The 26669-nt window shown below is 45.8% G+C and overlaps 5 non-coding genes across 5 annotated transcripts; all 5 read left to right on the forward strand.

Moving 5' to 3' along the window:
* Window positions 1-13546: 13546 nt before the first annotated feature.
* On the forward strand, window positions 13547-13628 carry trnal-cag (transfer RNA leucine (anticodon CAG)). The gene has a single exon. It is a non-coding gene; the product is annotated as a tRNA-Leu (tRNA).
* Window positions 13629-15111: 1483 nt separating this feature from the next.
* On the forward strand, window positions 15112-15184 carry trnav-aac (transfer RNA valine (anticodon AAC)). Its single transcript has one exon. It is a non-coding gene; the product is annotated as a tRNA-Val (tRNA).
* Window positions 15185-18395: 3211 nt separating this feature from the next.
* On the forward strand, window positions 18396-18468 carry trnav-aac (transfer RNA valine (anticodon AAC)). The gene has a single exon. It is a non-coding gene; the product is annotated as a tRNA-Val (tRNA).
* Window positions 18469-21680: 3212 nt separating this feature from the next.
* Window positions 21681-21753, forward strand: trnav-aac (transfer RNA valine (anticodon AAC)). Its single transcript has one exon. It is a non-coding gene; the product is annotated as a tRNA-Val (tRNA).
* Window positions 21754-24961: 3208 nt separating this feature from the next.
* Window positions 24962-25034, forward strand: trnav-aac (transfer RNA valine (anticodon AAC)). Its single transcript has one exon. It is a non-coding gene; the product is annotated as a tRNA-Val (tRNA).
* Window positions 25035-26669: the final 1635 nt, after the last annotated feature.

Consider the following 26669-nt stretch of genomic DNA (forward strand, 5'->3'; position numbering starts at 1 on the left):
AGTTGAATTGACCATGCTAAATCGCCCGTAGTGTTAAGTAAAGGGATAAATGTAGGGGTATGGGTGGGTGGCGCTGTGGCGCGTCGGTGTGGACTTGTTGGGCTGAAGGGCCTGTTTCCACACTGTAAGTAATCTAATCACAGAGACAGTATATTTAATAGGTACTAGACAAAGGTATATCAGTCACATGGGCGATTGTCATTACTTTGTTTAAAGCAGGTATTTATGAATTTACAAAGCTTGATAAATGATGATGTCCTGTGATAACGTGTGATGGATTACAGAAATTGATTATCATATTGTTCATGATTATGTGTTGATGGGAAGAGATTAAGGCAGAAAGGTTCTTCCGTCAGTAAATGGGGGATTCACTTACCTATGCTAATATGGAGGGGAGCTAAGACAAGGGAGGGGAAGGCAGTTTAATAGGGTTGTATCCAGGGTTCTCAGTCTTGTCTGGAAAGGGCACATTCCTCTGTCTGGGGTTACGGGGCAATCCACACGTGTGGCTGCAAGAGGTTCTATGTTGACATACTGTCAGCCTCCCCCCTTCTGAGGTGTTCTGTCTGTATTCTAAGAGTGTAGGCTTTCAGTTGATGAAATAAGGCCTTTGGCAAGGAATGTTTAATCCTTGAGTCCCCACGGTGTCCTGAAAGAGAAGCAAAAGGTACGGAACTGGCCCCTCTATGGTATTTTAACTTCCTCATTCTGACCAGGAATCTGTTGAGCAGAATTGGATGCAATGATTGACTGTGACCTAACTAGAGCTTTGTCCAGGGTCAGCATCTTTTCCGTGAGTTTGTTAGTGTTCCCACATTAATGAAGCCAAGCATCCATTTGTTTTACTCAATACACTTTATGTTCTCTCTCCTTTAATGATTGGTACACATTGTCCCGCATTCCTGCTGTCCTGCTCTCTGTATCTGTGCCATTCAAATATATATTCCCTTTTGACATTGCTTCTCTCAAAATGCACAAACTTACTGTGTGTGCTAAAGAAGAGACATATTCTACTCAAAATATTATCTCTCGCTCCACACATTCTTCCCCCTGGAAAACAGAACAGTACAGCACCGGAATAATCGGCCCACCATGTCTGTGCGGATCATGATGCCATTCCAAACTAATTCCACCTGCCTGTACATGGTCCATATCCCTGCCAACCCTTGCCTGATTATGTGTCTGCCCAAATGCCTCTTAAAAGTTGTGATTTTTTTCTGCTTTTCCCATCTCTCAGGAAAGTACATTCTTGTCATTTACCACCTTCTGCATAAGAAACTTGTCTGACACAACTGTCTTTAACCTTGCACAGATGTTGTTGGAAATGCTCAGCAGATCATGCAGCATCTCTGAAGAGAAGTCAGTTCATGTTTCGGGTCTGGTCACCCTTCCTCAGAAACATTAACTTTAATTTATCTTCATAGAAGCTGCTAGAGCTGTTGAACTTTTCCCGATAATGTTTTTGTTTCTGGTTTACAGCATCTGCAGTTGTTTCAGTTTTCATTTCCTTTAAAATTGCCCCCACTCCCCTAAATATATGGCCTGTAGAATTTGCCATTTTCATCTTGGAAAAAGATTCAGATTTTTCACACTGTCTGAGTCTTTCGGATCACCCGCAGCCACTGACTTTCCCAAGACAAAACTCCAAGTCTATCCAACCTCTCCCAATCCAGGCAACATCCTGGTAAACCTGTTATCACGCTGTTCAAAGCCTCCACATCCTCCTTTTTATGTAGTGATCAAAACAGCACACAATACTCCAAAGGTGGCATAATGACAGTTTTATATTCACTCCCCTGACAGAAGAAGGCATTTATGCCATCCACCTCCTTCACCACTTTCAGGGAGCTGTGAACTTGCCCCTGAAGATCCCTGTGTACATCAATGCTGCTGAGAGCCCTTTGGCTTAGTGAATGCATTCCTCTGGCAATGAGCCTCTCAAAATACATCACCTCACACTTGTCTGGATTAAAATCTATCTTCGTATGGGTTTTACAACTGATCTCTTTTTTGCTTTATCCTTTGACAACATTCTTCATGATTCATAACTTCATCAATTTGTAACATCTAGAAACTTGCTAATTAAATCGTTTACATTTCCATGCTAATCATTGATATATGTTACAGACAATAGATGTTCCAATTCTGATCCTTATGCAACAACACTGGCCACAGAACTCCAGCCAGCAACGTGCTGTAGAAGGAACATATTTCATTTAGTTAGTCAGTCAGTCAGAAAGCATTCCAGGCATTGGTGTGGCATTAGATGTTTCAAGATAATCACAATCCTGGTAAAAACATCCTGGAGCAGATTTTCAATTCTGTGTACCCTACCTGGGGACTCCCCCAGAACCAAATATAAAGCTGTATACATTATCTCCTCCTGTGGAAGGACAACCTGTGTTGGTCTGATCATGAACACAGAGTAGATTTACCTAAATGATAAGACAAACAACCAGAACAAGTTAAGCAAGGACAAAAAAATGTATTATGGCACAGAAAGGGGCCCATCAAATCCAAGCTGGCTCTCTGTAGCAGAATCCCTTATTCGCATTCTCCAACTGTCCCCAAAACCCTGAAAGTTTATTTCCCTCAGATCTGATATAATCGTATTCGTTAATCATTGACCATCTCTACTTGCACCATATAATAGGCAGCATGTTCTGCATATTTCCAGCCAATACAGTCAACGGGAACACTTGCTCATCTCCCACTTTCTCAAAACGTTATATCTGGTCTTAAATTTTGAGCCATCACCTATCAAGTGCAATTTATTTTATTGTCTGCTCTATGTAGATGTGTTATAATTTATCCATTTTATTCTATCAAGATATATTCAACTTGATTTCTTCAAAGAAAATAACATTTGATTTTTTCCAAATCATTCCAGGGACTGCATTTTCTTCATCAGTGCACCACACCAGTAAGTCTGTACTCCACACCGTGAAGATCACTCAGATCCTTCCTGAGCAGGAATCTGTTGACCTGAATTGGATACAATGATTGACTGTGACATATCCCATCAATGAAATTGCTTAATGAAACCCAGGATCCCATATGTTTTGATCAAAACACTTTGATTATGTCCTCTCTCCTTTAAAGAATTGTACACATTGTCCCCCCACCTTCCCTCAGTCTCTACTCTTTGTGTCTGTGCCATGCAAATATATATTTCCTTTCTACATTGCTTCTCTCAACGGTGTGTTCTAAAACATATTAACTCTCGATCCACACGTTGTACCCCCTGGAAAACAGAACAGTACAGCACCTGAATAATCGGCCCATCAGGATGCCATTCCTAAACTAATTCCACCTGCCTGGACATGATCCATATCCCTGGCAACCCCTTGCCTGCTTATGTGCCTTCCCAAATGCCTCTTAAGCATTGTGATTATTTCTGCTTTTACCACCTCCCCGGAGAGTACATTCTAGTCATCTACCACCTTTTGCATTAGAAACTTGCCTGACATAACTCCCTTTAAACTTTCACGTTATTGGAAATGCTCAGCTGGTCTTGCAGCATCTGAGAAAATAAAATTCCGTTAACGTTTTGGGTCCTTCATCAGAAACGTGAACTCTGATTTCTCTTCACAGATGCTTCCAGACTTGTTGAGCATTTCCAGAAACTTCTGTTTTTGTTTCTGATCAACGGCATCTTCTGTTCTTTCGGTTTTTATTTTCTTTATATTTCCCCCGTCCCCTGAAATCTATGGTAGAATTTGTCATTTCCACCTTGGATAAAGATTCAGATTATAGAACATAGAACAATAAAGCACAGAACATGCCCTTCAGCCCTCAATGTTGCACCGAACTGTGGAGTTTTCTCAACTCGTCCCCCTACACTATCCCAAAATCATCCATGAGTTTATCTAAGGATTATTTAAATCTCCCTAGTGTGGCTGAGTTGAATACCTCAGCAGGTAGGACATTCCACACACTTACCACTCTCTCCTTGTAAAGAATTTGCCTCTGACATCTGTCTTAAATCTATCACCCTTCAATTTGTAGTTGTGCTCATTCGTACAAGTTGACGACATCATCCTAAGAAGAAGACTTTCACTGTCTATCTAATCCATTGATTATCTTATATGTCTCTATCAAATTCCCCCTTAGCCACCTTCTTTCCAATGAGAACAGATCCAAGTCTCTCAGCCTTTCTCATAAGACCTTCCCTCCAGACCAGGCACCATCCTGATAAATCTCCTCTGCACCTTTTCCAAAGCGTCCACATCCTTTTTGTAATGGGGGGACCAGAGCTGTACACAATATTCCAACTTTGGCCACACCAGCATTGTGTATGGTTGCAGCATGATATTGTGGTTCCAGAACTCAATCCCTCTACCAATGAAACCTAACACGCCGTATGCCGCCATAACAGCACTATCCACCTGTGTGACAACTTTCAGAGATCTATGTACATGGACTCCAAGATCCCTCTGCACATCCACACTACCAAGAATCTTTCCATTGACCCAATATTCTGCCTTCCTGTTATTCTTCCCAAAGCACATCACCTCACATTTAGGTGCATTGAACTCCACTTGCACCTCTCGCAAGAAGTGAGACAAATCAGACATGATATAAAGATCCAACAGAGTCACTAAATTCATTTGGACATAAAGGGAACATGATTATCTTGTATGTCAGTGAGCAAAGGTTTCAAACAACATTGTGTGTGGTCAAGCCCCAACAATGACACATACACACACACACACACACACACACACACACACACACACACACACACACACACACAGGAATGTGAGTGTTCCAGTGAACTGACTGCAGAAATTATTTAACATTATCCAGTTAACAATCTAAAAATATTCACAGACAGAGAAGCCATAAATATGTTGTGTTTATGGGAAAGGATTCACCAGATCATCCAACTTGGAGATATGCGAGGAGATCAGCACCATGGAAATATCTGGATTGTGAGAAGGATTGAAAATTCACAGACCACCTGGAGACTCATTGACACAGACATTCTGTGTGAACAGATTTATTTTGTCATCCAGCTTTGTGTCACACTGTTGGTTTTACACTGACAAAAGGGTTTTCCCCTGTCTGTAGGGGGAAAAAAACTTTAAGATCTGTCAAGGTCTTAAATTCAATGGTCTTTATTTAACATCACGCTATTCACATGGGGGAGAAGTCATTCAGCTGTTCCATGTGAGGGAAGGTATTCACTTGGGGATCGAGCAGTGCCTTGCTCTTTCTTCCTTGATAAGAGACTCAAGCATTTTCCCTACTACAGATGTTTCACTAACTGAACTATACTTCTCCATCTTTTGTCTACCTTCCTTTATAAACAGCAGCGCCACTGCATTCCAATCTGCTGGAACTGCCCCAGAGTCCAGCAAATTGGTAAAATTATTGACAGTGCACCTGTTTTATCCCCCGCTGTCTCTTTTTGCACGCTGGGATGCATTACACCAGGACAGGAGACTTGTCTATCCTTAGCTCCATGGGCTTGCTCAACACTAGCGTTCCATAATAACGTTTGTTTCCAGGTCCTCACCGACTCCATCTCTTTGTCAATCACTGGCATGTTATTAGTGCTCTCCTCTGTGAAGACCGATACAAAATACCTGTTCAGTGCGTCAGCCATTTCATCACATCCCATAACTAAATGCCCCTCCTCGTCCCCTGAAGGACTAACATTTACCTCAGCCACTCTTTTTCATTTAAAGTTTTCATAGAAATATGTCTTTAAATTCTGTGATACATCTTTGCTCTCCTGTTCTTTCCTACGGTTCTTTATCACTCTTTTTGTGGCTTTCTTCTGATCTTTAACACTTTCCCAATCTTCCAGTTTCATGCTGTTTTTGACCACTTTGTATGCCTCATCGGTCAATGTGAGAGATGGGGAGGGAGAGTGGGGAGGGGACGGGAGGGAGAGGCGAGGAGGGAGGGGGAGAAGAGAGGGTGGAGGATGGGGAGGTGCGGGGATGGGGAAAGAGGCAGGGCAGAGGAAAGAAGGGGTAGAGAAAGGGCTGTAGGAGAGGGGGGTAGGAGAGAGCTGGAAACGGTGGGCGAGAGTAGGAGGAGAGATGGGAGGAGAGGGTATGAGGAGTTGGATAGGAGAGGGAACAGGAGGACAGGGGGTGAGGAGCGAAGTGAGGATGGCGTGAGGGGCAGTAGAGGGGTGGAGGGTGTATGGGAAGGGGTTGTAGCAGAGAAGGAGAGGAATAAAGGAGAGGAGTAGAGGTGGGGAGCAATTGGAAGGTGGAGGACGGGGAGGAGGCAGCGCATGAAGTGGGGGGACGTGTGATGGGGAAGAGAGGGGAGGAGAGGGGTTAGCAGCGAGGGGAAGGAGAAAGGGGAGGAAGCGATGACGTAGGGGGAGTTTGGCGTATGATGCGAGGGGGAGTTTGCGGTGGAGTAGGAGAGAGGGGGTGGGAGGTGGAGGAGAGAGGGACATGAGGGGTGGAGGATGTGTGGAGGATTGGGGAGGAAAAAGGGGAAGATGAGGAGGAGGGGATGACGGTGGGAGGAGAAGGGGAGGAGAGAGTGGGGAGGAGAGGCGGAAACGGGGGAAGGAGGGGTAAGGTGAGCAGGGAAATGGAGCAGAGACAGGGAGGAGGGGGCAGGAGAGATGGGAGAGTAGAAGGAAAGACAGGTGGGAGGAGAGGATATGAGGGGATAGGGAAGGAGTTCAGGAGAAGGGGTGAAGAAGAGGGGGACAGGAGAGGGGAAGAAGTGATTGTGGAGAAGAGGGGTACGAGAGGGCGGGGAAGAGGGAGAGGAGAGGAGGGGAGGTGAAGAAAGGAGAGGGTGTAAGAAGAGAATTGGTGAGGAGAGGGGATGAGGAGGGAGGGAATGAGGAGAGAGGGGAGAGTGGAGAGGTGAGCGGGGGAGGGGAGAGAAAGAAGAGAGGGAGGAGAGGGGAGGGGAAGAGGAGAGAGAGGGGAGGGGAGAGGAGACAGTGGTGAGGAGAGAGGGGGGAAGGAGAGAGGGGAGAGAGGACAGTGATGAGGATTGAGAAGAGAGAGTAGTGAGGAGTGAGAGGAGAGGGGAGAGGGATGAGGAGAGCGGGGAGGGGGATAAGAGAGGGGTGGGGAGAGTTGACAGTGGTGAGGAGACAGGGGAGGGGGAAGGAGAGGGGATGGGGACAGTGATGAGGAGTAAGAGGAGAGAGTAGTGAGGAGTGAGAGGAGAGGGGAGAGAGAGAGGGAAGGGGAGAGGAGAGAAGGAGGTGGAGGGGAGGGGGATGAGGAGAGAGGAGAGAGGGATAAGAGAGGGGGTGGGCGAGAAGAGAGAGGGGAGAGCGGAGATGGGAGGTGGAGAGCATGGGGAGGAGAGGGGGGAGTGAGAGAGAGCGGAGAGAGAGAGAGAGATGAGAGAGAGGGAGGAGGAGAGGGAGGGTAAGTAGAGAGAGGGGAGTTTAGGGGAGGACGAAGAGAGGGAGGACAGAGAGGTGTAGGAGAGTGAGGGGCGAGGAGACAGAGGGGGATGAGAGGGGGGGACGAGAGAGAGGGGAAGGGAGGAAGTGGGAGGAGAGAGGGGGAGGAGAGAGAGGGGAGGAGAGTGGAAGGATGGAGAGGGAGGGGAAGGAGATAGGCTGCAGAAAAGAGCGGTGGAAGAGAGAGGGGGCAGGGAGAATGAGGCAGACTGCAGCAGGGGCAAAGGATGGTGTCAGAGAGGGGGAGGAGGAGAGTGGGTGAGGTGTGGGGGTGGGAGGAGGAGAGCGGGGAGATGTTAGCGGGGAGAGAAGAAATTAGGAGGAGGAAGTGGTGGCGTGGAAAGAGGGAGTAGACAGCAGGAGGCATGGGAGCAGAAGGAGGTGGTGAGGAGAGTTCGGGAGAACAGAGCAGTTGGAGGTGGGGAGGAAGAGATTGGGTGAAAGACAGAAGTGCAGATGGGTAGGATGGTGAAAGTAGGAGAGGAAAGAAAGGAGAGAAGTGTGAAGACGGGTGAGGGCAGGGTGGCAGAGGAGAGGGGAGGCGGAGACTGGGGGAAAGAGAGGGGTGGGAAGATGGGTGGTAGAGTAACCCACCCTGACCTTTCTCGTCTGAACAGTTCACCTAACCCTTTGGGCAACTCCCCCATGACCAGTCCACCCTGACCTGCACACCATTGGGCCGGGTGAGGAAACCCGCGCAGACACTGGGGAGAATGTGCACACTCCACACAGACGGTCGCCTTGGGCAGGATTTGAACAGGGTCCCTGGCACTGTGAGGCAGCAGTGGTAAGCACTGAGCCACCGTGCGACCCTAATGAGAGAGAGAGAGAGAGATGAAGAGAGAGTGGGGGGAGAGAGAGTTGAGAGGGAGAGAGAAGAGTGAGGGAAGAGAGAGGGGAGAGAAGAGAGATGGGAGAGACAAGAGAGAGGGGAGGAAAGAGCGGGAGAAGAGGGGAGGAGGAGAAGAGAGGTGAAGAAAAGGTGGAGAAGAGAGAAGAAGAATGAGAGTGTGAGAGAGAAAACGAGAGAGGAGAGAGAAGAGAAAGAGAGAGCGAGAGTGAGAGAGATAGAAAAGGCAAAAAGGGAACAAGTGACCCCCAGCCCACACTCTGTCACAGACAGACAGAGACAGTAACAGGTCAATCCTCCCCCGGTCAGCCCGCATGGCTTGAAGGTAATGGCTGACTGAGCTCGGTTCAAATACTCCCAGAGTCTATCACCCAAACTCCATCTACTCCCCAACCTAGTTCATCCTGTCAGCTCCCAACATCCTCTACCTCCCCCAGGTATGGGATACATCAACAATCACCTAAGATTTGGTACAGATCGTCAGTGAGGATATGATGGCGAAATTATATGCAGTGATTGGTAATGACTGAGGATGCAACACTCAAACGCCAATTATTTCCAGTTTCTGATGAATCGATTGATCATGTCAGATTTTGATTAAATGTTTCTTTGGCGTTTCCTGTCTGTGAATTTTCTTCAAATATTCAAAGAAGTTTAATAAAGGCAGTGTCAGTCCAGGGGAGAAATCAGACAGACAAATAATTTCCTTTGTTTGATACTTTTGTGTGTATATCTTTCCTTGAAATTCTCAGAGAAAGAAGCTTACAAGATCCATCACTATTAGGTCAGAGAGAAAAGAATAATCAAAAGAAAGTAAGAAATTGTCTCTAAACATGAACATTATTTCTCTCTCCCAAAAGGTGCCAGTCCTATTGGGTTCCTAATGCACCATCTCAATAATTTCAGAAACTCACATTATCCCACCTCCAGGTCGAGGGTGATCAGTATACCCACAACAGAGATCATCATACATTGTGAAGGATGGGAGCGTCCAGAGAGGGGATAGGCTCATTCATTTACCAGAAAGCTTCAGGAGTGATTTATGATGCAATGGAGCAACTGGAGTTGAAGCGAGATGCGACAGAGCTTATTGGCTTATACTTGGTATAAATAAGGAAGATGAAAACAAGATGTTCACATTAGCTGGGGAAAATGGACGAAGAAATACAAAAATTAAGTTTGTGGATAGATTAACAGGGGGGATTTGATGAAGTGATTATATGGAAGAGATTCAATACCCACTGTATCTTAATGGATTGCATTTGGACTGAACAGCCTGAAGTTCTGTATTTAATTTCCAGATTGTGTCAAGCCGTGCGCTTGAATTATCCCAGTACCAGGGTCAGAGTGATGTAGCTCAGGCAGTCACAATGAAGGGTCTAGTTATCTTCCAGTTTGTGATGGTTCCTTTCCCTCTGGGTGTTTGCAGACCCCTCAAGCTCTCTGACGCTCTCAGTGATGAAAGCATGGAAATCGGTGACAGACTCTGAAAACAGTGAGAGCTCCAGCTGTTCCACCGCCCTTCAGATCCCCGCTAACCTTCCTGCTTTAGGGAAATCGGCACGCCTGGTTGGTGACAGGCTGTGTGGCTCAAATGGGCAGCAGGAGGCTGCAAGATAAAGGTTGGTAGTTTGAGACCTTGGTAGTTCTAGATCAGACGATGGGAATACCACCCTACCTCCATTTAAACCGGAAAATCCATGGCAAGGTTGAATTGCAGCCCAAACATTGATGATTCTGTGTTTCCTGGCTCCACATGGAGTAAGATAGGGACAAACATTGTTCTCTCCAGACCCCCGCTGTCAACAGAAAGTGGCCACTGCAGCTCCCTGCACAGCCCTGGGACACAGTTTACAGAAACTGCCCCCTTCATGAATAGTGCTTCCTGTGTGAAAATCTTTACATTTAATACAGTAACCGCTGCAATCCAACCCCTGTCCCCAAGATTAGAAGCTGCTGGATTTTGTGATGAGAACAGTGTTATGAAGTTGAAGACGTGCCCTCCACCTTTAAATGAGAGTGAATGCTGTTCGGAACTGAGCGCTGACAAATACCTGTGATGACCAGCTCGCAGTCTCAGCGTGTACTGGAAAATTGGAAAGATGTAACGGTTGGCTGTGAAACAAGCCAGTTTTGTTTGCTAATTAAGAAACAATTCCAATTTTACCAATCAATTTAAATCATGCCTAGGAATACTAAAATCCAATCGCGCTTCGATTTAGTGTTTAGAAACACTGCAGAACCCGAGGACTTCCATAATGTTGCCCCCACTGACTATTCCCCATGAAAAATGCCCAGGTCCTCAGTTGAGGATTTTTGCTGGGAACCTTTGCTCCTTGGCTTTGAACCGGGCCGCCTGCCCAAGGAAAGCAAACGTGGTATTGCTTTTAGTGGAAGGATCAGAGTCCAGGAACTCCACTGTGACACAGAATGGCCATCAGTCCTGTACACATCTGTGCTTATTTAGAACCCGGTTGGAGAAAAAAAAACAATGTTTCACACAGTAATGAAATGGGATTGTATTCATTTTCACCACTCGAGCATGTATGAGCGAGCAAATTCAAAGCCAGGTTTGTTGATGTGAACAGCAAGTTATAAAACTCTGCTCTGCTCGTGTCAGTCTGAAAGGCTGCCATCGGGAATAAGGGCTGTTCTTGCCGGATTTTGAAGCGGGGAGTTTTCGTGTATGAGGTGACTCCAATCCACAATACAATACAGGAAGCATCCCCGCGAGCAGCTGGTGTTCAGAGTCGGCCAGCACTAAAATTTACAGTTCAACACTTCACCTTTCCGTTTCCAGGAGCTGGTTATTCTCCAGCGTAATTGGCATCATTGAAAAATTAAGAAAATCATGTGAAATTGTTCACAAAATATAGATAAAGATGCTGTCAGGGGGGCACAGTTTGGAATGTAGGGCAAGTCTGAACGTGGGCATGACCTTAAGGAAGTTTCATAAAATGAATACTTAAGTTTTTGTTTTCGGCCATGTGGGGTGAGTTGAAAGCTGGAGAGCATAGGTGTAAGGTGGGACGGGTAAAATATAAAAGGGATTGAGGCACCTTTCCCACACAGAAGGTTGTGCGGGATGGAATCAGCGACCAGAGGAAGTGGAGGAGGCTCGTACACTCAGAAGATTTCAAAGGCAAACGGATGAGTTTCTGGATAGGAAGGGTTTAGTGAGATAGGGGCCAGATGCTGGGAAATGGGAGTTTGTTTAAAATGCATTTCCAGACATTTCGAAGCATAAATGCTGTTCTGGGTGCAGTCCGGGGCAATAAGCCATAAACGGTTCCCAGATCCTTCAGCAGAACAATTCCAAACTGCGCTCCCAACATATATTGAACAGGAAATTCGACGTTTCGGGCATAAGCCCTTCATCAGGAATCTAGTTCATGCCCGAAACGTCGAATTTCCTGTTCCTTGGATGCTGCCTGACCTGCTGCGCTTTAACCAGCAACACATTTTCAGCTCTGATCTCCAGCATCGACAGAACTCACTTTTTACTCCCAACATATAGTGGAAACTTAGTGTACCTCCACCTCCCGAAAAACTCTGAAATGAGGGAAAACAAAGAACCGAACATGAACGAGCCATGAAAATTGAAGATTCCCAAACACAGTTTCGATTACATTAGTTTGCTCTTCCGATTAACAATGTGGCAGTGCTTGCAGCTCACGTTTCCAGGACAGAAGTGAAGGAAATTAGAGAAATTTAAGACCATATGACATTGCAATTAACTGGAATTATATTTCCATTCTCTAGAACACCAAATAATGATAACTAAAGTCACTGCAGGATTTTGTTTCACACCAGCGATGAAATCCCAATCTCCGTTCGGTTTCAGTGGAAATAGTGAACAACACAACTTGGCCGGAACATGATGCAGCAGTGGAACCGCTTGAGGTCCGGGCTTTCCGTGTGGGAGGCGAATGTGATCACTCCAGCATGGACACTGGCACATTGGAGAGGGTGCATTCTCTCAAATCGAAGATACATTTGCTATAAGCAAAGTAAGATGGTCGGGTTGGAATTTAAACACTGAACATTAACACTCTGCAGTAAAACCAGCAAAGCACACGAATGGTGAAATTCGCACGTTATAGTGACTCATTCAATCAGCAACAGCAATGAAAGAAATTACACTCTCAGAGGAACCTCTGGACTTGTGATTTCACAGCGTCGCTAGTATTAAGGTGAGCCCCGAGATCTAAGCCAAGTTGGAACTGAAACGGAGGAATTGACAGAGAGGCTACAGAATGACATCGCAACCTTTTGGTTTTCTTTAAATCACTGACGAGCAGGAAAATGTAAACGGGAGGGCGAGTGGGAAAGTGAGGCAGTTGCAGCTCTGGTGAATCTCCTTCTTTGTGAGTCACTCAGCAACAAGAGACGTGAAGGTGACTCATGCGGGAGAGCTCTTCACATCGAGAACAAAAAGCACTCAAGGGCAGTTAGCACCTCTTCCGCAGTGGGGGTGGGGTGAGTAGGACCTTCTGTTACTATGTTCAGAAACTGCCTTTTAAATTGACGTGAACAGAAACTGCATTTCTAATAAGCACCATGGAATTTAGCAAAATTTATTGAGTCGCTTCTCGTCGATTCGCACACAGGTTTCCAACTCAGTTGGTATCCATGTGGCTCATGTCCAGGTATGAACATCCCTGCAGCCAATTGCACGGTTAAGGTAAAAGGCAAGGAAAGTGACATCTCGAACTGGCCCCGAGGTCAGAGCATCCTCCCAATGTGATCTGTCGTTCTCGGATTGTAATGCTACCTCCGGTGTTAGGGTGGAGAACATTCTTTGGGACTCTTATCCTGCAAAACAGACACAGTGACTGAAACTATGCTGTACGGTATGATGTGGAACACGGCCTGCTCAGCTTTGTGCATTTTCCCTGTAGTCCGGTGTGTTTCATGTTCCGTGTAAACGTGGAAGTTGTCCTGTTTCGAGCAATGGGTGAAATCATTCAGCAAAGCAAGAATCGAAATTGAAGTAATGTCAAGCAGCTCATGGTGATTTGACCAAATCATAACCGAACATATATTCTCACGCAGTCAAAGATACATTTCTGGTTGAAAAGAGTCTGAGAAGATAGACTCAGCTTACCATTGATTTTTGTCTGGATTGATGGGCTTTCATGATCTGCTGCGAAATTGTCATTGTAGCTGGGCACATCCCAGCAGCTGTGCGAGTCGGAGAGGTTTCATGGAACCCTTTTCATTTGACTTAGCATGTGTGGTTATGCAGGAGCACAATTCGAAATGCAAGTAAATGCGCTGCCGCGCTGTCTGTTAGTGTGGCCGAGCGGTCTAAGGCGCTGGATCCAGGTTCCAGCCCTGAAAGGGGCGTGGGTTCGAATCCCACCACTGCCATTTCAGCTGGTCAGCTCCACCGCTGCAGCATTGTTAAAATCCCCGCTGCGTTGATATTCCAGGGGAATTAACTGTGGTGAATATTGTGAAGTCTCTCTGCTGTCATGATGGTGCTCGCCTCCCCTGCCGAAAATCGCAAACAGCTCAGCGCTTGGTTTACGTTCCAGGCAATTGGAGTTTTTACTGGAACCGAATGGAGACTGTTATTTCATCGCTGTTGTGAAACAAAGTCCTGCGCTGAATCGATTCATCGTTATTTGGCTTTCTGGCGAATGGGAAATTCTTTCCACTGAATGTGTTATTGAATTTCTCCCATTTCCTTCATTTCCGTCTTGGAGACACCGGAAGGGAAAGGTAATCTAATCGAGACTGTGATTGGTGAAATTCACTTTTTTATGGCCCATACTTATTATATTCTTTCTTTCTCTCTTTTCAGCATTGTCCGGGAAGTGGTGGTGCACTAAGGCTGCAGTATGTTTGAAAGAGTAGTTTGGAATTGCCCAGTTGTTAGTTGTGAGGTTACTTTATGCCTCATGCCCTCGGACTGTCTCACATTTAGCATTCATGCTTCGCTGTGTCTGAACATGCATTAGGTATGCCAGTTTTGTTTGTGTTCCGTGTTAAATGCTTTCTGTTTGCGATTCGCTCAATACATTACGAGTTAACAGGGGTTCTGAGGTAACTTCCAGCAGCAAAAATCCTCAACTGAGGATCTGGAAAAATTTCACGAAGTATGGTCAGTCACAGCAAAAGTAAGGGAGTCGTTCGTTTCTGCAGTGTTTCACAATACTACCTTTCCCGTGAGCAGTCGAACAGTCTAAATGATTGTGCTACAGACTGCGACGGCAAGCTCCGCTAAAAAGTAATCCTTTCAAACACAACGTTATTGGGGTACACCGCGTGGAAACAGATACTTCGGTGTATCTCATCCATGCTCACCACATATCCAAAATTAAACAAGTCCCGTTCCACAGCATTTGGCCTCCATCCCTCTAAACCCATCCTATCCAGAAACTGATCCGATTACCATTGCAATTTTCTGAGTGCAATAGCCTCCTCCACTTCCTCTGGTAGCTCATTCCATACACGCACAACCTTGTGTGTGGGAAATGTGCCTCAGGTCCTTTGTCAATTTCAGAGCACTCACCTTAAACCTATGCTCCCGAGTTTCCAACTCACCCCAGCTTGGGTAAAACACGTAAATACTCAGTTCAAAACCCTTCCATAAAATCATGTCGCAGCCGTTATGCTGCCGGGAAAGTTGTCCCAGCCTATTCCACCTCACTCTACAGTCCGAACATTGACCACATCCTTGTCTATATTTTGTCACCAATTTCACGTCTGTTTCTTTTTTTTTAACTTTTTCAAGATGTCAATTACCCTGGATAACAACGAGCTGTTGGAAAAAGAAAGGTGAAACGGAGAATGGCTTCAACTTTCAGTGCTGGATGCCACAGAGCCGCAGCGCGGCCGGCGCAGGCTTGTTTCTGTAGTGTAGTGGTCATCACATTCGCCTAACACGCGAAAGGTCCCCAGTTCGAAACTGGGCAGAAACTGCTTTGTTCTTCAATTGCAGCCTTTTACACGGACAAGAACGGAGCTTTCTTGCTTGCTTTCCCATCTGCAAACCTGCCTTCGAAATCGCTCGAACAAATCTGCTCTCTTTGTGAAATGTAATGCAATTCCATTAAATTCGTTTGCAAAGCGTTGTAAAGGTTTTCTCCAAGCTGGGTCTGATCATATGCCATTCTGTTTCAGAGTGTAGTTACCGCGTTCTGAATCTTCCACAAAAAGCAATACCGCATTTGCATTCCTTGCGCAGGCGGGCCGGTTCAAAGACAGGGAAGAAGCTGATGAGCTGGTGTCACAGTGCGCCACGGATTCCTCAACTGGTCTGTCTGACAAATGTACCCCAAAGTCGTCTCTGCAAGGCCTCATTTGGAAGCTGTCTGTCGTTATTCAACGTGCGAGAATTGGCAGCAGAGGTGCTGAATCATGGTTTGGATCAGTTCGCACGTTATAGTGACTCATTCAATCAGCAACAGCAATGAAAGAAATTACACTCTCAGAGGAACCTCTGGACTTGTGATTTCATAGCGTCGCTAGTATTAAGGTGAGCCCCGAGATCTAAGCCATGTTGGAACTGTAACGGAGGAATTGACAGAGAGGCTACAGAATGACATCGCAACCTTTTGGTTTTCTTTAAATCACTGACGAGCAGGAAAATGTAAACGGGAGGGCGAGTGGGAAAGTGAGGCAGTTGCAGCTCTGGTGAAACTCCTTCTTTGTGAGTCACTCAGCAACAAGAGACGTGAAGGTGACTCATGCGGGAGAGCTCTTCACATTGAGAACAAAAAGCACTCAAGGGCAGTTAGCACCTCTTCCGCAGTGGGGGTGGGGTGAGTAGGACCTTCTGTTACCATGTTCAGAAACTGCCTTTTAAATTGACGTGAGCAGAAACTGCATTTCTAATAAGCATCATGGAATTTAGCAAAATTTATTGAGTCGCTTCTTGTCGATTCGCACACAGGTTTCCAATTCAGTTGGTATCGATGTGGCTCATGTCCAGGTATGAACATCCCTGCAGCCAATTGCACGGTTAAGGTAAAAGGCAAGGAAAGTGGCATCTCGAACTGGCCCCGAGGTCAGAGCATCCTCCCAATGTGATCTGTCGTTCTCGGGTTGTAATGCTACCTCCGGTTTTAGGATGGAGAACATTCTTTGGAACTCTTATTCTGCAAAACAGACACAGTGACTGAAACGATGCTGCACGGTATAATGTGGAACACGGCCTGCTCAGCTTTGTGCATTTTCCCTGTAGTCCGGTGTGTTTCGTGTTCCGTGAAAATGTGGAAGTTGTCCTGTTTCGAGCAATGGGTGAAATCATTCAGCAAAGCAAGAATCGAAATTGAAGTAATGTCAAGCAGCTCATGGTGATTTGACCAAATCATAACCGAACATATATTCTCATGCAGTCAAAGATACATTTCTGGTTGAAAAGAGTCTGAGAAGATAGACTCAGCTTACCATTGATTTTTGCCTGGATTGATGGGATTTCATTATCTGCTGCGAAATTGTCATTGTAGCTGGGCACATCCCAGCAGCTGTGCGAGTCGGAGAGGGATCATGGAACCCTTTTCATTTGACTTAGCATGTGTGGTTATGCAGGAGCACAATTCGAAATGCAAGAAAATGCGCGGCTGCGCTGCATGGTAGTGTGGCCGAGCGGTCTAAGGCGCTGGATCCAGGTTCCTGTCCTGTAAGTGGCGTGAGTTCGAATCCCACCACTGCCATTTCAGCTGGTCAACTCCACCGCCGCAGCATCGTTAAAATGCTGCTTCGTTCCCCGCTGCGTTGATGTTCCAGGGGTATTTTGTGAAGTCTCTCTGCTGTCATGATGGTGCTCGCCTCCCCTGCAGAAAATCGCAAACAGCTCAGCGCTTGGTTTACGTTCCAGGCAAGTTGAGTTTTTACTGGAACCGAATGGAGACTGTTATTTCATCGCTGTTGTGAAACAAAGTCCTGCGCTGAATCGATTCATCGTTATTTGGCTTTCTGGCGAATGGGAAATTCTTTCCACTGAATGTGTTATTGAATTTCTCCCATTTCCTTCATTTCCGTCTTGGAGACACCGGAAGGGAAAGGTAATCTAATCGAGACTGTGATTGGTGAAATTCACTTTTTTATGGCCCATACTTATTATATTCTTTCTTTCTCTCTTTTCAGCATTGTCCGGAAGTGGTGGTGCACTAAGGCTGCAGTATGTTTGAAAGAGTAGTTTGGAATTGCCCAGTTGTTAGTTGTGAGGTTACTTTATGCCTCATGCCCTCGGACTGTCTCACATTTAGCATTCATGCTTCGCTGTGTCTGAACATGCATTAGGTATGCCAGTTTTGTTTGTGTTCCGTGTTAAATGCTTTCTGTTTGCGATTCGCTCAATACATTACGAGTTAACAGGGGTTCTGAGGTAACTTCCAGCAGCAAAAATCCTCAACTGAGGATCTGGAAAAATTTCACGAAGTATGGTCAGTCACAGCAAAAGTAAGGAAGTCGTTCGTTTCTGCAGTGTTTCACAATACTACCTTTCCCGTGAGCAGTCGAACAGTCTAAATGATTGTGCGACAGACTGCGAAGGCAAGCTCCGCTAAAAAGTAATCCTTTCAAACACAACGTTATTGGGGTACACCGCGTGGAAACAGATACTTCGGTGTATCTCATCCATGCTCACCACATATCCAAAATTAAACAAGTCCCGTTCCCCAGCTTTTGGCCTCAATCCCTCTAAACCCATCCTATCCAGAAACTGATCCGATTACCATTGCAATTTTCTGAGTGCAATAGCCTCCTCCACTTCCTCTGGTAGCTCATTCCATACACGCACAACCTTGTGTGTGGGAAATGTGCCTCAGTTCCTTTGTCAATTTCAGAGCACTCACCTTAAACCTATGCTCCCGAGTTTCCAACTCACCCTAGCTTGGGTAAAACACGTAAATACTCAGTTCAAAACCCTTCCATAAAATCATGTCGCAGCCGTTATGCTGCCGGGAAACTTGTCCCAGCCTATTCCACCTCACTCTACAGTCCAAACATTGACCACATCCTTGTCTATATTTTGTCACCAATTTCACGTTTGTTTTTTTTAAATTTTTCAAGATGTCAATTACCCTGGACAACAACGCGCTATTGGAAAAAGAAAGGTGAAACGTAGAATGGCTTCAACTTTCAGTGCTGGATGCCACAGAGCCGCGGCGCGGCCGGCACAGGCTTGTTTCTGTAGTGTAGTGGTCATCACATTCGCCTAACACGCGAAAGGTCCCCAGTTCGAAACTGGGCAGAAACTGCTTTGTTCTTCAATTGCAGCCTTTTACACGGACAAGAACGGAGCTTTCTTGCTTGCTTTCCCATCTGCAAACCTGCCTTCGAAATCGCTCGAACAAATCTGCTCTCTTTGTGAAATGTAATGCAATTCCATTAAATTCGTTTGCAAAGCGTTGTAAAGGTTTTCTCCAAGCTGGGTCTGATCATATGCCATTCTGTTTCAGAGTGTAGTTACCGCGTTCTGAATCTTCCACAAAAAGCAATACCGCATTTGCATTCCTTGCGCAGGCGGGCCGGTTCAAAGACAGGGAAGAAGCTGATGAGCTGATGTCACAGTACGCCACGGATTCCTCAACTGGTCTGTCTGACAAATGTACCCCAAAGTCGTCTCTGCAAGGCCTCATTTGGAAGCTGCCTGTCGTTATTCAACGTGCGAGAATTGGCAGCAGAGGTGCTGAATCATGGTTTGGATCAGTTCGCACGTTATAGTGACTCATTCAATCAGCAACAGCAATGAAAGAAATTACACTCTCAGAGGAACCTCTGGACTTGTGATTTCATAGCGTCGCTAGTATTAAGGTGAGCCCCGAGATCTAAGCCATGTTGGAACTGTAACGGAGGAATTGACAGAGAGGCTACAGAATGACATCGCAACCTTTTGGTTTTCTTTAAATCACTGACGAGCAGGAAAATGTAAACGGGAGGGCGAGTGGGAAAGTGAGGCAGTTGCAGCTCTGGTGAAACTCCTTCTTTGTGAGTCACTCAGCAACAAGAGACGTGAAGGTGACTCATGCGGGAGAGCTCTTCACATTGAGAACAAAAAGCACTCAAGGGCAGTTAGCACCTCTTCCGCAGTGGGGGTGGGGTGAGTAGGAACTTCTGTTACCATGTTCAGAAACTGCCTTTTAAATTGACGTGAGCAGAAACTGCATTTCTAATAAGCATCATGGAGTTTAGCAAAATTTATTGAGTCGCTTCTTGTCGATTCCCACACAGGTTTCCTATTCAGTTGGTATCGATGTGGCTCATGTCCAGGTGTGAACATCCCTGCAGCCAATTGCACGGTTAAGGTAAAAGGCAAGGAAAGTGGCATCTCGAACTGGCCCCGAGGTCAGAGCATCCTCCCAATGTGATCTGTCGTTCTCGGGTTGTAATGCTACCTCCGGTTTTAGGGTGGAGAACATTCTTTGGAACTCTTATTCTGCAAAACAGACACAGTGACTGAAACGATGCTGCACGGTATAATGTGGAACACGGCCTGCTCAGCTTTGTGCATTTTCTCTGTAGTCCGGTGTGTTTGTGTTCCGTGTAAATGTGGAAGTTGTCCTGTTTCGAGCAATGGGTGAAATCATTCAGCAAAGCAAGAATCGAAATTGAAGTAATGTCAAGCAGCTCATGGTGATTTGACCAAATCATAACCGAACATATATTCTCATGCAGTCAAAGATACATTTCTGGTTGAAAAGAGTCTGAGAAGATAGACTCAGCTTACCATTGATTTTTGCCTGGATTGATGGGATTTCATTATCTGCTGCGAAATTGTCATTGTAGCTGGGCACATCCCAGCAGCTGTGCGAGTCGGAGTGGGACCATGGAACCCTTTTCATGTGACTTAGCATGTGTGGTTATGCAGGAGCACAATCCGAAATGCAAGAAAATGCACGGCTGCGCTGCATGGTAGTGTGGCCGAGCGGTCTAAGGCGCTGGATCCAGTGTTCCTGTCCTGTAAGTGGCGTGTTCGAATCCCACCACTGCCATTTCAGCTGGTCAGCTCCACCGCCGCAGCATCGTTAAAATGCTGCTTCGATCCCCGCTGCGTTGATGTTCCAGGGGTATTTTGTGAAGTCTCTCTGCTGTCATGATGGTGCTCGCCACCCCTGCAGAAAATCGCAAGCAGCTCAGCGCTTGGTTTACGTTCCAGGCAAGTTGAGTTTTTACTGGAACCGAATGGAGACTGTTATTTCATCGCTGTTGTGAAACAAAGTCCTGCGCTGAGTCGATTCATCGTTATTTGGCTTTCTGGCGAATGGGAAATTCTTTCCACTGAATATGTTATTGAATTTCTCCCATTTCCTTCATTTCCGTCTTGGAGACACCGGAAGGGAAAGGTAATCTAATCGAGACTGTGATTGGTGAAATTCACTTTTTTATGGCCCATACTTATTATATTCTTTCTTTCTCTCTTTTCAGCATTGTCTGGGAAGTGGTGGTGCACTAAGGCTGCAGTATGTTTGAAAGAGTAGTTTGGAATTGCCCAGTTGTTAGTTGTGAGGTTACTTTATGCCTCATGCCCTCGGACTGTCTCACATTTAGCATTCATGCTTCGCTGTGTCTGAACATGCATTAGGTATGCCAGTTTTGTTTGTGTTCCGTGTTAAATGCTTTCTGTTTGCGATTCGCTCAATACATTACGAGTTAACAGGGGTTCTGAGGTAACTTCCAGCAGCAAAAATCCTCAACTGAGGATCTGGGAAAATTTCACGAAGTATGGTCAGTCACAGCAAAAGTAAGGAAGTCGTTCGTTTCTGCAGTGTTTCACAATACTACCTTTCCCGTGAGCAGTCGAACAGTCTAAATGATTGTGCGACAGACTGCGAAGGCAAGCTCCGCTAAAAAGTAATCCTTTCAAACACAACGTTATTGGGGTACACCGCGTGGAAACAGATACTTCGGGGTATCTCATCCATGCTCACCACATATCCAAAGTTAAACAAGTCCCGTTCCCCAGCATTTGGCCTCCATCCCTCTGAACCCATCCTATCCAGAAACTGATCCGATTACCATTGCAATTTTCTGAGTGCAATAGCCTCCTCCACTTCCTCTGGTAGCTCATTCCATACACGCACAACCTTGTGTGTGGGAAATGTGCCTCAGTTCCTTTGTCAATTTCAGAGCACTCACCTTAAACCTATGCTCCCGAGTTTCCAACTCACCCTAGCTTGGGTAAAACACGTAAATACTCAGTTCAAAACCCTTCCATAAAATCATGTCGCAGCCGTTATGCTGCCGGGAAACTTGTCCCAGCCTATTCCACCTCACTCTACAGTCCAAACATTGACCACATTCTTGTCTATATTTTGTCACCAATTTCACGTTTGTTTTTTAAAAAATTTTTTCAAGATGTCAATTACCCTGGATAACAACGCGCTATTGGAAAAAGAAAGGTGAAACGTAGAATGGCTTCAACTTTCAGTGCTGGATGCCACAGAGCCGCAGCGCGGCCGGCACAGGCTTGTTTCTGTAGTGTAGTGGTCATCACATTCGCCTAACACGCGAAAGGTCCCCAGTTCGAAACTGGGCAGAAACTGCTTTGTTCTTCAATTGCAGCCTTTTACACGGACAAGAACGGAGCTTTCTTGCTTGCTTTCCCATCTGCAAACCTGCCTTCGAAATCGCTCGAACAAATCTGCTCTCTTTGTGAAATGTAATGCAATTCCATTAAATTCGTTTGCAAAGCGTTGTAAAGGTTTTCTCCAAGCTGGTCTGATCATATGCCATTCTGTTTCAGAGTGTAGTTACCGCGTTCTGAATCTTCCACAAAAAGCAATACCGCATTTGCATTCCTTGCGCAGGCGGGCCGGTTCAAAGACAGGGAAGAAGCTGATGAGCTGATGTCACAGTACGCCACGGATTCCTCAACTGGTCTGTCTGACAAATGTACCCCAAAGTCGTCTCTGCAAGGCCTCATTTGGAAGCTGTCTGTCGTTATTCAACGTGCGAGAATTGGCAGCAGAGGTGCTGAATCATGGTTTGGATCAGTTCGCACGTTATAGTGACTCATTCAATCAGCAACAGCAATGAAAGAAATTACACTCTCAGAGGAACCTCTGGACTTGTGATTTCATAGCGTCGCTAGTATTAAGGTGAGCCCCGAGATCTAAGCCATGTTGGAACTGTAACGGAGGAATTGACAGAGAGGCTACAGAATGACATCGCAACCTTTTGGTTTTCTTTAAATCACTGACGAGCAGGAAAATGTAAACGGGAGGGCGAGTGGGAAAGTGAGGCAGTTGCAGCTCTGGTGAAACTCCTTCTTTGTGAGTCACTCAGCAACAAGAGACGTGAAGGTGACTCATGCGGGAGAGCTCTTCACATTGAGAACAAAAAGCACTCAAGGGCAGTTAGCACCTCTTCCGCAGTGGGGGTGGGGTGAGTAGGAACTTCTGTTACCATGTTCAGAAACTGCCTTTTAAATTGACGTGACAGAAACTGCATTTCTAATAAGCATCATGGAATTTAGCAAAATTTATTGAGTCGCTTCTTGTCGATTCCCACACAGGTTTCCTATTCAGTTGGTATCGATGTGGCTCATGTCCAGGTGTGAACATCCCTGCAGCCAATTGCACGGTTAAGGTAAAAGGCAAGGAAAGTGGCATCTCGAACTGGCCCCGAGGTCAGAGCATCCTCCCAATGTGATCTGTCGTTCTCGGGTTGTAATGCTACCTCCGGTTTTAGGGTGGAGAACATTCTTTGGAACTCTTATTCTGCAAAACAGACACAGTGACTGAAACGATGCTGCACGGTATAATGTGGAACACGGCCTGCTCAGCTTTGTGCATTTTCTCTGTAGTCCGGTGTGTTTTGTGTTCCGTGTAAATGTGGAAGTTGTCCTGTTTCAGCAATGGGTGAAATCATTCAGCAAAGCAAGAATCGAAATTGAAGTAATGTCAAGCAGCTCATGGTGATTTGACCAAATCATAACCGAACATATATTCTCATGCAGTCAAAGATACATTTCTGGTTGAAAAGAGTCTGAGAAGATAGACTCAGCTTACCATTGATTTTTGCCTGGATTGATGGGATTTCATTATCTGCTGCGAAATTGTCATTGTAGCTGGGCACATCCCAGCAGCTGTGCGAGTCGGAGTGGGACCATGGAACCCTTTTCATGTGACTTAGCATGTGTGGTTATGCAGGAGCACAATCCGAAATGCAAGAAAATGCACGGCTGCGCTGCATGGTAGTGTGGCCGAGCGGTCTAAGGCGCTGGATCCAGTGTTCCTGTCCTGTAAGTGGCGAGTTCGAATCCCACCATTGCCATTTCAGCTGGTCAGCTCCACCGCCGCAGCATCGTTAAAATGCTGCTTCGATCCCCGCTGCGTTGATGTTCCAGGGGAATTTTGTGAAGTCTCTCTGCTGTCATGATGGTGCTCGCCACCCCTGCAGAAAATCGCAAGCAGCTCAGCGCTTGGTTTACGTTCCAGGCAAGTTGAGTTTTTACTGGAACCGAATGGAGACTGTTATTTCATCGCTGTTGTGAAACAAAGTCCTGCGCTGAGTCGATTCATCGTTATTTGGCTTTCTGGCGAATGGGAAATTCTTTCCACTGAATATGTTATTGAATTTCTCCCATTTCCTTCATTTCCGTCTTGGAGACACCGGAAGGGAAAGGTAATCTAATCGAGACTGTGATTGGTGAAATTCACTTTTTTATGGCCCATACTTATTATATTCCTTCTTTCTCTCTTTTCAGCATTGTCTGGGAAGTGGTGGTGCACTAAGGCTGCAGTATGTTTGAAAGAGTAGTTTGGAATTGCCCAGTTGTTAGTTGTGAGGTTACTTTATGCCTCATGCCCTCGGACTGTCTCACATTTAGCATTCATGCTTCGCTGTGTCTGAACATGCATTAGGTATGCCAGTTTTGTTTGTGTTCCGTGTTAAATGCTTTCTGTTTGCGATTCGCTCAATATATTACGAGTTAACAGGGGTTCTGAGGTAACTTCCAGCAGCAAAAATCCTCAACTGAGGATCTGGAAAATTTCACGAAGTATGGTCAGTCACAGCAAAAGTAAGGAAGTCGTTCGTTTCTGCAGTGTTTCACAATACTACCTTTCCCGTGAGCAGTCGAACAGTCTAAATGATTGTGCGACAGACTGCGAAGGCAAGCTCCGCTAAAAAGTAATCCTTTCAAACACAACGTTATTGGGGTACACCGCGTGGAAACAGATACTTCGGTGTATCTCATCCATGCTCACCACATATCCAAATTTAAACAAGTCCCGTTCCCCAGCATTTGGCCTCAATCCCTCTAAACCCATCCTATCCAGAAACTGATCCGATTACCATTGCAATTTTCTGAGTGCAATAGCCTCCTCCACTTCCTCTGGTAGCTCATTCCATACACGCACAACCTTGTGTGTGGGAAATGTGCCTCAGTTCCTTTGTCAATTTCAGAGCACTCACCTTAAACCTATGCTCCCGAGTTTCCAACTCACCCTAGCTTGGGTAAAACACGTAAATACTCAGTTCAAAACCCTTCCATAAAATCATGTCGCAGCCGTTATGCTGCCGGGAAACTTGTCCCAGCCTATTCCACCTCACTCTACAGTCCAAACATTGACCACATCCTTGTCTATATTTTGTCACCAATTTCACGTTTGTTTTATAAAAAATTTTCAAGATGTCAATCACCCTGGACAACAACGCGCTATTGGAAAAAGAAAGGTGAAACGGAGAATGGCTTCAACTTTCAGTGCTGGATGCCACAGAGCCGCGGCGCGGCCCGGCACAGGCTTGTTTCTGTAGTGTAGTGGTCATCACATTCGCCTAACACGCGAAAGGTCCCCAGTTCGAAACTGGGCAGAAACTGCTTTGTTCTTCAATTGCAGCCTTTTACACGGACAAGAACGGAGCTTTCTTGCTTGCTTTCCCATCTGCAAACCTGCCTTCGAAATCGCTCGAACAAATCTGCTCTCTTTGTGAAATGTAATGCAATTCCATTAAATTCGTTTGCAAAGCATTGTAAAGGTTTTCTCCAAGCTGGGTCTGATCATATGCCATTCTGTTTCAGAGTGTAGTTACCGCGTTCTGAATCTTCCACAAAAAGCAATACCGCATTTGCATTCCTTGCGCAGGCGGGCCGGTTCAAAGACAGGGAAGAAGCTGTTGAGCTGATGTCACAGTACGCCACGGATTCCTCAACGAGTCTGTCTGACAAATGTACCCCAAAGTCGTCTCTGCAAGGCCTCATTTGGAAGCTGCCTGTCGTTATTCAACGTGCGAGAATTGGCAGCAGAGGTGCTGAATCATGGTTTGGATCAGTTCGCACGTTATAGTGACTCATTCAATCAGCAACAGCAATGAAAGAAATTACACTCTCAGAGGAACCTCTGGACTTGTGATTTCATAGCGTCGCTAGTATTAAGGTGAGCCCCGAGATCTAAGCCATGTTGGAACTGTAACGGAGGAATTGACAGAGAGGCTACAGAATGACATCGCAACCTTTTGGTTTTCTTTAAATCACTGACGAGCAGGAAAATGTAAACGGGAGGGCGAGTGGGAAGTGAGGCAGTTGCAGCTCTGGTGAATCTCCTTCTTTGTGAGTCACTCAGCAACAAGAGACGTGAAGGTGACTCATGCGGGAGAGCTCTTCACATTGAGAACAAAAAGCAGTCAAGGGCTGTTAGCACCTCTTCCGCAGTGGGGTGGGGTGAGTAGGACCTTCTGTTACCATGTTCAGAAACTGCCTTTTAAATTGACGTGACAGAAACTGCATTTCTAATAAGCATCATGGAGTTTAGCAAAATTTATTGAGTCGCTTCTTGTCGATTCCCACACAGGTTTCTATTCAGTTGGTATCGATGTGGCTCATGTCCAGGTGTATGAACATCCCTGCAGCCAATTGCACGGTTAAGGTAAAAGGCAAGGAAAAAGTGGCATCTCGAACTGGCCCCGAGGTCAGAGCATCCTCCCATGTGATCTGTCGTTCTCGGGATTGTAATGCTACCTTCGGTTTTAGGATGGGAGAACATTCTTTGGACTCTTATTCTGCAAAACAGACACAGTGACTGAAACGATGCTGCACGGTATAATGTGGAACACGGCCTGCTCAGCTTTGTGCATTTTCTCTGTAGTCCGGTGTGTTTTGTGTTCCGTGTAAAATGTGGAGTGTCCCTGTTTCAGCAATGGGTGAATCATTCAGCAAAGCAAGAATCGAAATTGAAGTAATGTCAAGAGCTCATGGTGATTTGACCAAATCATAACGAACATATATTCTCATGCAGTCAAGATACATTTCTGGTTGAAAAGAGTCTTGAGAAGATAGATCAGCTTACCATTGATTTTTGCCTGGATTGATGGGATTTATTATCTGCTCGCGAAATTGTCATTGTAGCTGGGCCACATCCCAGCAGCTGTGCGAGTCGGAGTGGGACATGGAACCTTTTCATTTGACTTAGCATGGCGTGGTTATGCAGGAGCACAATCCGAAATGCAAGAAAATGC

This window comes from Hemiscyllium ocellatum, unplaced genomic scaffold (genome assembly GCF_020745735.1).
Source record: "Hemiscyllium ocellatum isolate sHemOce1 unplaced genomic scaffold, sHemOce1.pat.X.cur. scaffold_383_pat_ctg1, whole genome shotgun sequence".
NCBI lineage: Eukaryota > Metazoa > Chordata > Chondrichthyes > Orectolobiformes > Hemiscylliidae > Hemiscyllium > Hemiscyllium ocellatum.